Below are 9,765 nucleotides of genomic sequence, written 5' to 3' on the forward strand. Positions count from 1 at the left end.
ATGTATTGGTATCGGAAAAATTTTCTCCTAGATCCACCACTAGTTCAAATCTATGGATTTTTTCAAGATTTATTTAGTTTTCTCTCCTTTTGATGGAGTTGGCCTTATAGGGCTTTTGTATTTGTCTCTTCATAGGATTTCTAAGCTTTGGAAAGAGATCCATGATTCAACTTACTTAGTGGACAAGATGATTTTCAAACAATTGTATCTGTCAAGGTTCTTCAAGATATTTGTCTCAACTTACCTATTAGTCAAAGATATTTTTAAACAACCGAGGATATAAATGTGATCTTAACAAATAGTAGGATATTAATGCATTTCTCATCCGTTTACAACTTTTGTATATGCAAAACACATGAACAAAATACACTTTTTTATTCCTTAGATCATTGGAAGGAGTATCTTTTTTCTTCAAATTTTTTTTTTTAAGTGTAAATGTATGAGCAAGTTGATATACTTTATGATATGGGTTTAATCTCATATGTAGTCTGGATATATTAATGAAATTTCTATCTTGAAAAAAACAAAAAAAAAAAAAAAGAGTGATGAGAACATTTGTTGAAAATTTGGCTCGGAGTTTGTTTTTCCTATTTGTAGGCTACTTTGCCAAACCCCCTGATCTGTCATTTTCATGATCTTATAGCCTGTCATCCATTGCTGCAATTCTCTTTTAAGCCACCTTTAATTCTTTGTAACACCCCTGATTTTTTATATATTATTATTGGGCTTCGTGTAGGTATCCTCAATTCGCGGAAATTCGACAGTTGTGGGATGCGTGAATTTCCGGCGAACAGGACCACTACGGAAAAGTCTCCAAATTGGATCGAGGTTTTGGCTACCCCCCCATTGTCAGACATTCCGAGCGCGTTCCCGAAGTCGGAATCGGCAAAGGTAAACCCGAACCTTGCTTTTTCGTAATTTTCTAGTGCTTAAATAGGATTAAAAATTCATAAAATATTCGTGGTAGCTTAGAAAATTACGATTCTTTTTGCAATAGCTTAGTAATATTGCTAAGGACCGCGGGGCAAAGTTTTATAATTTTTAGAGCTTGTTTGGGCAATTTTTGCAAAAATGATCAATTATAAAGACTAAATTGAAATTTTTTCATATTGTGATGAATGATTGATTTGATGGGCCCAGGATGGGCTGTGTGATGTGATTGAGTTGTGGATATATGGATTGTGGATATAGAAGTGTGTTTTGAGCCCTTTTGCAGGTTGGGTAGGTCCTAGGTATAGGGGAGACTCTGCCGGATTTTCGGCATGACTTAGGACGTATTTGGTCTTTTCTTTATTTGTATTGAGTCATTTGTGTTAAATAAATGTAATGTAATTGTCAGGTGAGCCGGGACAGCCTTCTTCCTCCGCCCAGCCGCCACAGTGATTGTCGTCAAGTCTGTGAGTAAAATATTAATTTTAATTATAATTTCGATATTATTATATGTTCAGCATGCCCATGCATCACTTATATGCATATATTTATGTAGTTAAACTCTAGGCACGATTTATGTTGCATTCATAACTGTTAATGTGCCATGAGTGTTGTTGTGGTAATTTGGAGCAGTGTGCGTGCGTTGGCGTGCGTGTGATGTGGTGTGGACTATGGATAGGACGGGGTAGTCACGGCTTGAGTTCTTCGCTGGGACCCGTTCCTTCGAGGGGTAGTCACGGCTTGAGTTCTTCGCTGGGACCCTCGATTTGGTTTATTAAGCGAAAGTCCGGCTTGAGTTCTTCGCTGGCACCAGGTTGGATCTAAGAGAGCTGTATAGGGGATCAGCTCCCAATATATTATGATTGATGCTACAGGGTGCGTGAGTGCTCCAAATTACCTTTTTGATGCTATGATGTGAATATGATGTTGATGTTGCATTTCACGCTACAGGGTGCATTAGTTACAGATAGTTATAGAGATTATGGTTAAAATTGATATTTTACTCTCTGAGTCGAACGCTCACTCCTGTTCAAAAATTTTTACAGGCCACAGGAGGATATTTTTTTGAGGTTAACCTGCTTTCTCCCTCGCAGGTCGATTACTACTGTTTGTATAAACTTGTTAAATCTTAGAATTTCCGCATGTGTTAGAAATGTTTATTTGATTTGGGTCTGTAAACTAAATTATTATTTTTGGACCTGTAAACTTAAATGTGCTATGCATGTTTGATGGATTGGATGAGGGAGCTGAGCTCCCATTTATTTGCTGGTGCTGAGTAGGTGGCGGGTGAGCTGAGCTCCCCAAGTGACTATATATTGTGTTTACAGGTCGGGTGAGTCGAAAACTCCCCGTTGGAAAGTCCATTTTATGGCCGGACTCTGTCCGTTTGTTTTCTTGAATTTGGGCCCAATGGGCCTTAGAATTGGGTAAATGAACAGTTAAGGCTTACTACGGGCCTCGGGGGCTTTAGGCTGGCCCAGGTCCTAGTGCCGGTCCGGCCCATAGGTTGGGTCGTGACAAATGTGGTATCAGAGCTTAGGCTCCAGATTCTTAGGGAATGTTTGTCTAAAATGTTGGGAAGAGTCTACTAGGAGTCACATGCGGAGTATAGGATTCTGTTTCGTCTTTTCCTGTAATTCTTTGTTTCTAGATTCTACGTTATACCTCGGGAAATATAAGATTACCTCAGTTAGTGTCTTGATTTTCGTGGAGTACACAGAAATGTGAAATAGAGTTAGTAGACATGTGAGATCTATCATGAGGATACGTACTCCAAGAAATGTTATATTTTTGTCAGTATGGGTTTAAATGGTGTGCCCATTTCGTGTAAGACACGAGTACATAAAAGTGAGTCTTAAAAGTACAGTTGCCTAGATAAGGATGAGGATACCACTCTTGGCGGTCATCGGTAGATGACCCAGTCGAGAATAAGTTTGTGATAATAGAAGATTCGGAGAGATAAGAAATTAGGAGACCTAGTCCGTCAGACGTATCGTAGTAACTATACAATGTTCTCGATGTCCGCTCTGTAGCTGCAGTTACATGCACGACATGAGATTATTGTGTAGAGCTGCGTGCATCCCCGTGGTGCTCCATAATGAGGGTGTTTGAGATGGCTTCTGTTTTGCATGCAGTTATGCGGCAACGAGTTCTATATTTGCAGAGGAGTTGGGAACTCCTGGCTAAGAGTCTAGAGTTAGAATATTGAAAGGTCACGGTTGGGTGATAACTAGAGTCGATGACTCGATTACTGACATGAGCTAGAGTTACATCAAGAGTTGCCATCGGACTGCAGGTTTGGACTAGTTGCAAAGTAAAGGTGACACTTATAGAGTGAGAATAGTATACCTTGTGTGTATCAGTATGGAATAAAGTACAACTCTACTACCTAGAGAATGTCGAAACTATGAATTGATGATTTATAGATCTATGATATGATAAAATAGTCATTAACTTGACATGGTTCTGGCAAGGTGGTAGATCAAGTACCTTTGTTGAAGCAAGTTAGGATAAAGTACTATCTTTTCAGAATGGATCGAAGGTTATTACTTATAATGATGACTTATGGACTAGTGTCCCAGATGGGACTCTAGAGTGTGGTAGAGAGTAGTTGGCTCGGGTATCCTGGAGAGGATACAAGTTCCATTATAGGAATCATATATAATCGATCACGATGGATGTAAATCCTTTGAATTGGATGACGGGTTTGGGTGCCCCAAATCTTAAGTTTTGGAATTGAGTAAACATGGAAAATAATAATAATAATAATAGTGTTAAGAGTAATAAATTAGCGAAGATAAATCACAGAAGGCCAATGGATAAAGAAAGTGCAGAATGAAAGTTTGGGCAATTGATTGCAGATGCAATATAATCTAAATGCTAGTGGAAGTACTAGCTAGAGTGGTCAAAGGACCAAATCGAGTAGCACGGACATATGATAACGCGATAGAGACTCGAAAGATATAGTTAGCAAGTACAGCTATTATGTTAGGAAGAAGAATGGAACCAGGGATAGAATAGTCAAGTTCTATTTTGGGTAAGACAAAGGAAATAAATGAAAGGACAACCTAAAGAGCGCATAATAAAAGGAACAAAGTTAAGATATAGGATAGGCTAAGTGTTATTCTTGGCAAGGAGAATGACAAGGATGGAAAACCCAAAATGGGACCACATTAGTGAGAAAAGTGATGGAGGTATGGAATACAATAATAATGAGTAAATGTTAGAAGGTGTGCGATGGTATTGCGGACTACCTAAATAGGTAGAGAAAGAGAAGTTAGTAAGATCTAAGTTGAATAAAAGTCAGTCTAAGGTATCAAATAGGTATGATGAGATGAAAAGAATGATAGATAATGACACATAGGTTTTAGGTTAGACTTTTGAGATAGTGAGAAGGTAGTTAGAGGTTCGTTATGAATGTCAGTCAAACATTTTTAGTGTGATCAACAGAATCACTTTGTAGTGAAGCAATAACGACGGGACAATAGTAGGGTAGAGCGAAAAGTGACAAGTCCGGATGGTTATAAATCAGTAGAAAGTTCAAGGATCAAATTAATGACCCTAGATAAGGGTGGAATTAGTGTTGGAATAATTTATTAGTGAGAGAAATCTTTGAGAATCAACAAAAGTTAATGGCACAATAAAAACGATGATAGATATGAATCATAGGTCGAGTATAAGTAAAGTTAATAAATTATAAAATATTATGTCAAGAAGGAAAATGGTACAGTAAATGGTTCATGCGGATGATACCTTATAGGTAGAGCATAATTGTGCTAGGAGATGATGAAATTTGGAGAGAAAGACCAAGAAACTTAGGTGAAACGTTATAATATGACAATCGGGTGTAGTTGAATATAAGAGGATATTTTCTTTCTTTTCAAGTTTAGCTTGTGCTTTTGGTTCTAGAAGGTTATATAAGGAATGAGTCAAGGAGACCTAGTTATTGAGAGTTTAGTAGGCACAAATTCATACATAATTTCCTGATATGAGAATGACAGTAAGTGCATACCTAGTATTAAGTATGAAAGGACGAACAGAGTAATGACAGGAGTTAAATTGAGTTAGCTACTAAGGCTTGCAAATTTTAAACTATGAAATGGAGGAAGTACTATTTATGGTTGAGATTCAATAGATGAAATTGTTCTTGATGGGTAATTTGAGGTTGAAGTTTAGAAAGCTATGGGCGTATATATGATTATATTAAGGAGAATGAACACGTGAAGTATCTTGTTTGGAATTAAGGCATGACACATATTTCCTACTGTTAGTGTTAGTTCAGATGGAACTTATAGTTTATGGGGCTCATATTCATCCAGGATAAGCAATTTCCTACTAAGGCTGATAGGGAATGATAATGTTCTGATAGTTAAGTTGGAAAAAAAAAAAGGGGATACAAGAAAAAAAAAAAATTTCTATGGGTAATTATAAGTGTTACATAAGGTGAAGAATGTGCTGGTAGGAGTAAATCATAGGGTTAGAATTCTTGAAGTAATGAAACTAGTATTCAAGATAAGACTAAGAAATAAAAAGAAAGTTAAAGTTGATGATGGGATAGACATCTTTGAAGGAAAAGGTGTAAGGATGAGATAGGACTAAAATTAAGGAATAAGTACAAAGAGTTGAAATGATACCAACAATACCAAAAATAGGAAAAGGGAAGTGGATAAGATGCAAAGGACAGGAAGAGAGCTCGATAGAGTCAGTTATAATGATGAGGATAAGGAGTGTCTAACCATTGCCCCTGTGTTAACACTACCTATGAGCGGTGAAGGATACACCGTGTACTGTGACGCCTCCAGAGTTGGCCTAGGGTGTGTTTTGATGCGGAATGGAAAAGTAGTGGCTTATGCTTCAAGGCAGCTGAAGAGGCATGAGCAGAACTATCCCACCCATGATTTGGAAATGGCGGCTGTATTCTTTGCCCTAAAAATCTGGAGACACTACCTGTATGGTGAAGTGTGCGAGATATACACCGACCATAAGAGTTTGAAGTACATCTTCCAACAGAGGATTTAAACTTGAGACAGAGGAGATGGATGAAGCTTACGGAAGACTATGATTGCCCCATCCAGGTACCACCGGGAAGGCCAATGTAGTAGCAGATGCTTTAAGCGAGAAAATCTTACGCGCTTTGGCGCACATTTCGTGAGAGAAGAGACGTTGATTCAGAGGTACATGAGTTGATGGATCAAGGTTTAATCCTAGATCTTTCAGATGATGGGGTATTGTTGGCTCACTTTTCAGTGAGGCCAGACTTGAGGGACAGAGTTAGAGTTTCCCAGCACAGAGACCAACAATTGATGAAGATCATAGAAAGAGTACAGCAAGGTGAAGGTGGTGAGTTTGGGTTTGCCAATGATGGCGCCCTAGTGCAAGGTTCTAGGATATGTGTGCCCGATGTGGACAACCTCAGGAATGAAATCATGCGAGAGGCACACTATACAACATGCAAGATTCCACCTGTGTTCCACCAAGATGTACCATGATGTGAAAGATAGCTATTGGTGGAATGGCATGAAGAGAGACATAGCCGACTTTGTGTCCAAGTGCTTGACTTGTCAGAAGGTGAAGTTTGAACACCAGAGACCGTCAAGGAAGCTGCAAGAGCTCCCTATCCCAGAATGGAAGTGGGAAATGAGTACTATGGATTTTGTGACTGGGTTGCCTCGTACCACGCGAGGATATGATTCGATATGGGTAATTGTAGACCGCTTGACCAAATCAGCTTACTTCTTACCAGAAGACTACATACTACGTGGCACAAGATGCGGCTCTACATTCGAGAAATAGTCGATTGCATGGAGTTCCGCCCATAATATCCGATGAGGGTCCCAGTTGACTTATCGGTTTTGGATAAAGTTGCAGGAGGCACTTGGCACACAGCTTGAACTTCAAGACGGCTTTCCACCCTCGCATGCACGGACAAATTGAAGGACGATCCAAACATCGAAGACATGCTTCGCATGAGTGTTTTGGATTTTGGAGGTCAATGGGATGAGGCTAGCTTTAGTGGAGTTTGCCTACAACAACGATTATCACTCCAAAGATAGGGTTGGCACCCTATGAGGCACTATATGGAAGAAAGTGTAGGTCTCCTCTGTTAGACAGAAATGGGGGAAGCAAGGGTGCATGATGTAGACCTAGTGCAGTACACTTCAGAGGTAGTTCCTTTAATCGAGAACGGCGAGGCGGCTTTCGATGAAGCGAGAAAAGTTATGCAGACCCCAGACGGAGGGATGTGGAGTTTGCAGTGGGCGACTATGTATTCCTGAAGGTATCTCCAATGAAGGGAGTCATGAGATTCGGAAAGAAGGGCAAGTTGGCACCTCAGTATATCGGACATTTTGAGGTTACGGATAGAGTTGGAGCAGTTGCCTACCGGTTGGAGCTACCACCCAACCTCTCTCACGTTCATCCGTGTTTCACATCTCCATGCTCAGAAATACATTCCGATCATTCTCATGTCTGCAATAGGATGTGATAGAGCTAAAAGAAAATTTGACATTTGAGGAGCAGCCTGTAGCCATAGTGGACTACCAAGTGAGACAGCTGAGATCAAAACAGATCCCTATGGTTAAGGTTTTGTGGAGGAGTCAGTCGGTGGAAGAGTGCACCTGGAAGTCAGAACGGGACATGCGTAGCAAGTACCCTTATTTGTTCAATGTATAATCATGTGCTTTATTCTGCCTTGTGTAAAATTCGAGGACGAATTTTCTGTAAGGGGGGAAGAATGTAACACCCCTGATTTTTTATATATTATTATTGGGCTTCGTGTAGGTATCCTCAATTCGCGGAAATTCGACAGTTGTCCGGATCTGTGAATTTCCGGCCAGACAGACCAGCTACCGGAAAAGTCTCCGAATTGGATCGAGGTTTTGGCTACCCCACCATTGTCAGGCATCCCGAGCGCGTTCCCGAAGTCGGAATCGGCAAAGGTAAACCCGAACCTTGCTTTTTCGTAATTTTCTAGTGCTTAAATAGGATTAAAAATTCATAAAATATTCGTGGTAGCTTAGAAAATTACGATTCTTTTGCAATCTCTTAGTAATATTGCTAAGGACCGCGGGGCAAAGTTTTATAATTTTTAGAGCTTGTTTGGGCAATTTTTGCAAAAATGATCAATTATAAAGACTAAATTGAAATTTTTTCATATTGTGATGAATGATTGATTTGATGGGCCCAGGATGGGCTGTGTGATGTGATTGAGTTGTGGATATATGGATTGTGGATATAGAAGTGTGTTTTGAGCCCTTTTCTTTGGTTGGGTAGGTCCTAGGTATAGGGAGACTCTGGGATTTTCGCATGACTTAGGGCGTATTTGGTCTTTTCTTTATTTGTATTGAGTCATTTGTGTTAAATAAATGTAATGTAATTGTCAGTGGCCAGGACGACCTTCTTCCTTCGCCGCCGCCACGGTGATTGTCGTCAAGTCCGTGAGTAAAATATTAATTTTAATTATAATTTCGATATTATTATATGTTCACATGCCCATGCATCACTTATATGCATATATTTATGTAGTTAAACTCTAGGCACGATTTATGTTGCATTCATAACGTTAATGTGCCATGAGTGTTGTTGTGGTAATTTGGAGCAGTGTGCGAGCGTTGGCGTGCGTGTGATGTGGTGTGGACTATGGATAGGACGGGGTAGTCACGGATTGAGTTCTTCGCTGTGACCCGTTCCTTAGAGGGGTAGTCACGGCTTGAGTTCTTATTTGGGACCCTCGATTTGGTTTATTGCGAAAGTCCGGCTTGAGTTCTTCACGCACCAGTTGGATCTAAGAGAGTCGTATAGGGATCGGCTCCCAATATATTATGATTGATGCTACGAGTGCGTGAGTGCTCCAAATTACCTTTTGATGCTATGATGTGAATATGATGTTGATGTTGCATTTCACGCTACGAGTGCATTAGTTACGAGATAGTTATAGAGATTATGGTTACAATTGATTTTTGACTCTCTGAGTCTACCGCTCACTCCTGTTCAAAAATTTTACAAGCCACAGGAGGATATTTTTTTGAGGTTAACCTGCTTTCTCCCTCGCAGGTCGATTACTACTGTTTGTATAAACTTGTTAAATCTTAGAATTTCCGCATGTGTTAGAAATGTTTATTTGATTTGGGTCTGTAAACTAAATTATTATTTTTGGACCTGTAAACTTAAATGTGCTATGCATGTTTGATGGATTGGATGAGGGAGCTGAGCTCCCATTTATTTTATGTTGATGAGTATGTGGAGGGTGAGCTGAGCTCCCCAATTGACTATATATTGTGTTTACAGGTCGGATGAGTCGAAAACTCCCCGTTGGAAAGTCCATTTTATGGCCGGACTCTGTCCGTTTGTTTTCTTGAATTTGGGCCCAATGGGCCTTAGAATTGGGTAAATGAACAGTTAAGGCTTACTACGGGCCTCGGGGGCTTTAGGCTGGCCTAGGTCCTAGTGCCGGTCCGGCCCATAGGTTGGGTCGTGACATTCTTCATCTTTTAACGTAAGGCGACATAAAGATAGAATACAAGAGACTCTCATGTTATGTAAATTTATGGCTGATTTCATACCCTGTGAATTTATGATGTATAAAATATCTGCTCCTTGCTTTTCTGCCCAAATGAATCTGATTGCGGAGATCCAATTCAAACAATTATTCTATTATTTATTTGTTTGGTTTGCTTCATTACTGAATACTGAAGATGAACAACCTAGATTTCAAATAAGTAAATCGAACAGTGTCAATTTGATCCTTCAAATTGATAGTAAAATCAATTAGATTTTCAAATTGGCAAATTATATGAATTTGATACAATTTCATATTCATGGACCAAATAAAAATTT

The 9,765-nt window shown here is 39.5% G+C and overlaps 1 long non-coding RNA gene across 1 annotated transcript; it reads left to right on the plus strand.

The window, feature by feature from the left end:
• The first annotated feature begins 816 nt into the window (after positions 1-816).
• Positions 817-2,153, plus strand: LOC131170498 (uncharacterized). The gene is made up of 3 exons (XR_009141227.1): positions 817-891; positions 1,340-1,397; positions 1,977-2,153. It is a non-coding gene; the product is annotated as an uncharacterized LOC131170498 (long non-coding RNA).
• The last annotated feature ends 7,612 nt before the right edge of the window (positions 2,154-9,765 follow it).

This window comes from Hevea brasiliensis, chromosome 2 (genome assembly GCF_030052815.1).
Source record: "Hevea brasiliensis isolate MT/VB/25A 57/8 chromosome 2, ASM3005281v1, whole genome shotgun sequence".
Lineage (NCBI taxonomy): Eukaryota > Viridiplantae > Streptophyta > Magnoliopsida > Malpighiales > Euphorbiaceae > Hevea > Hevea brasiliensis.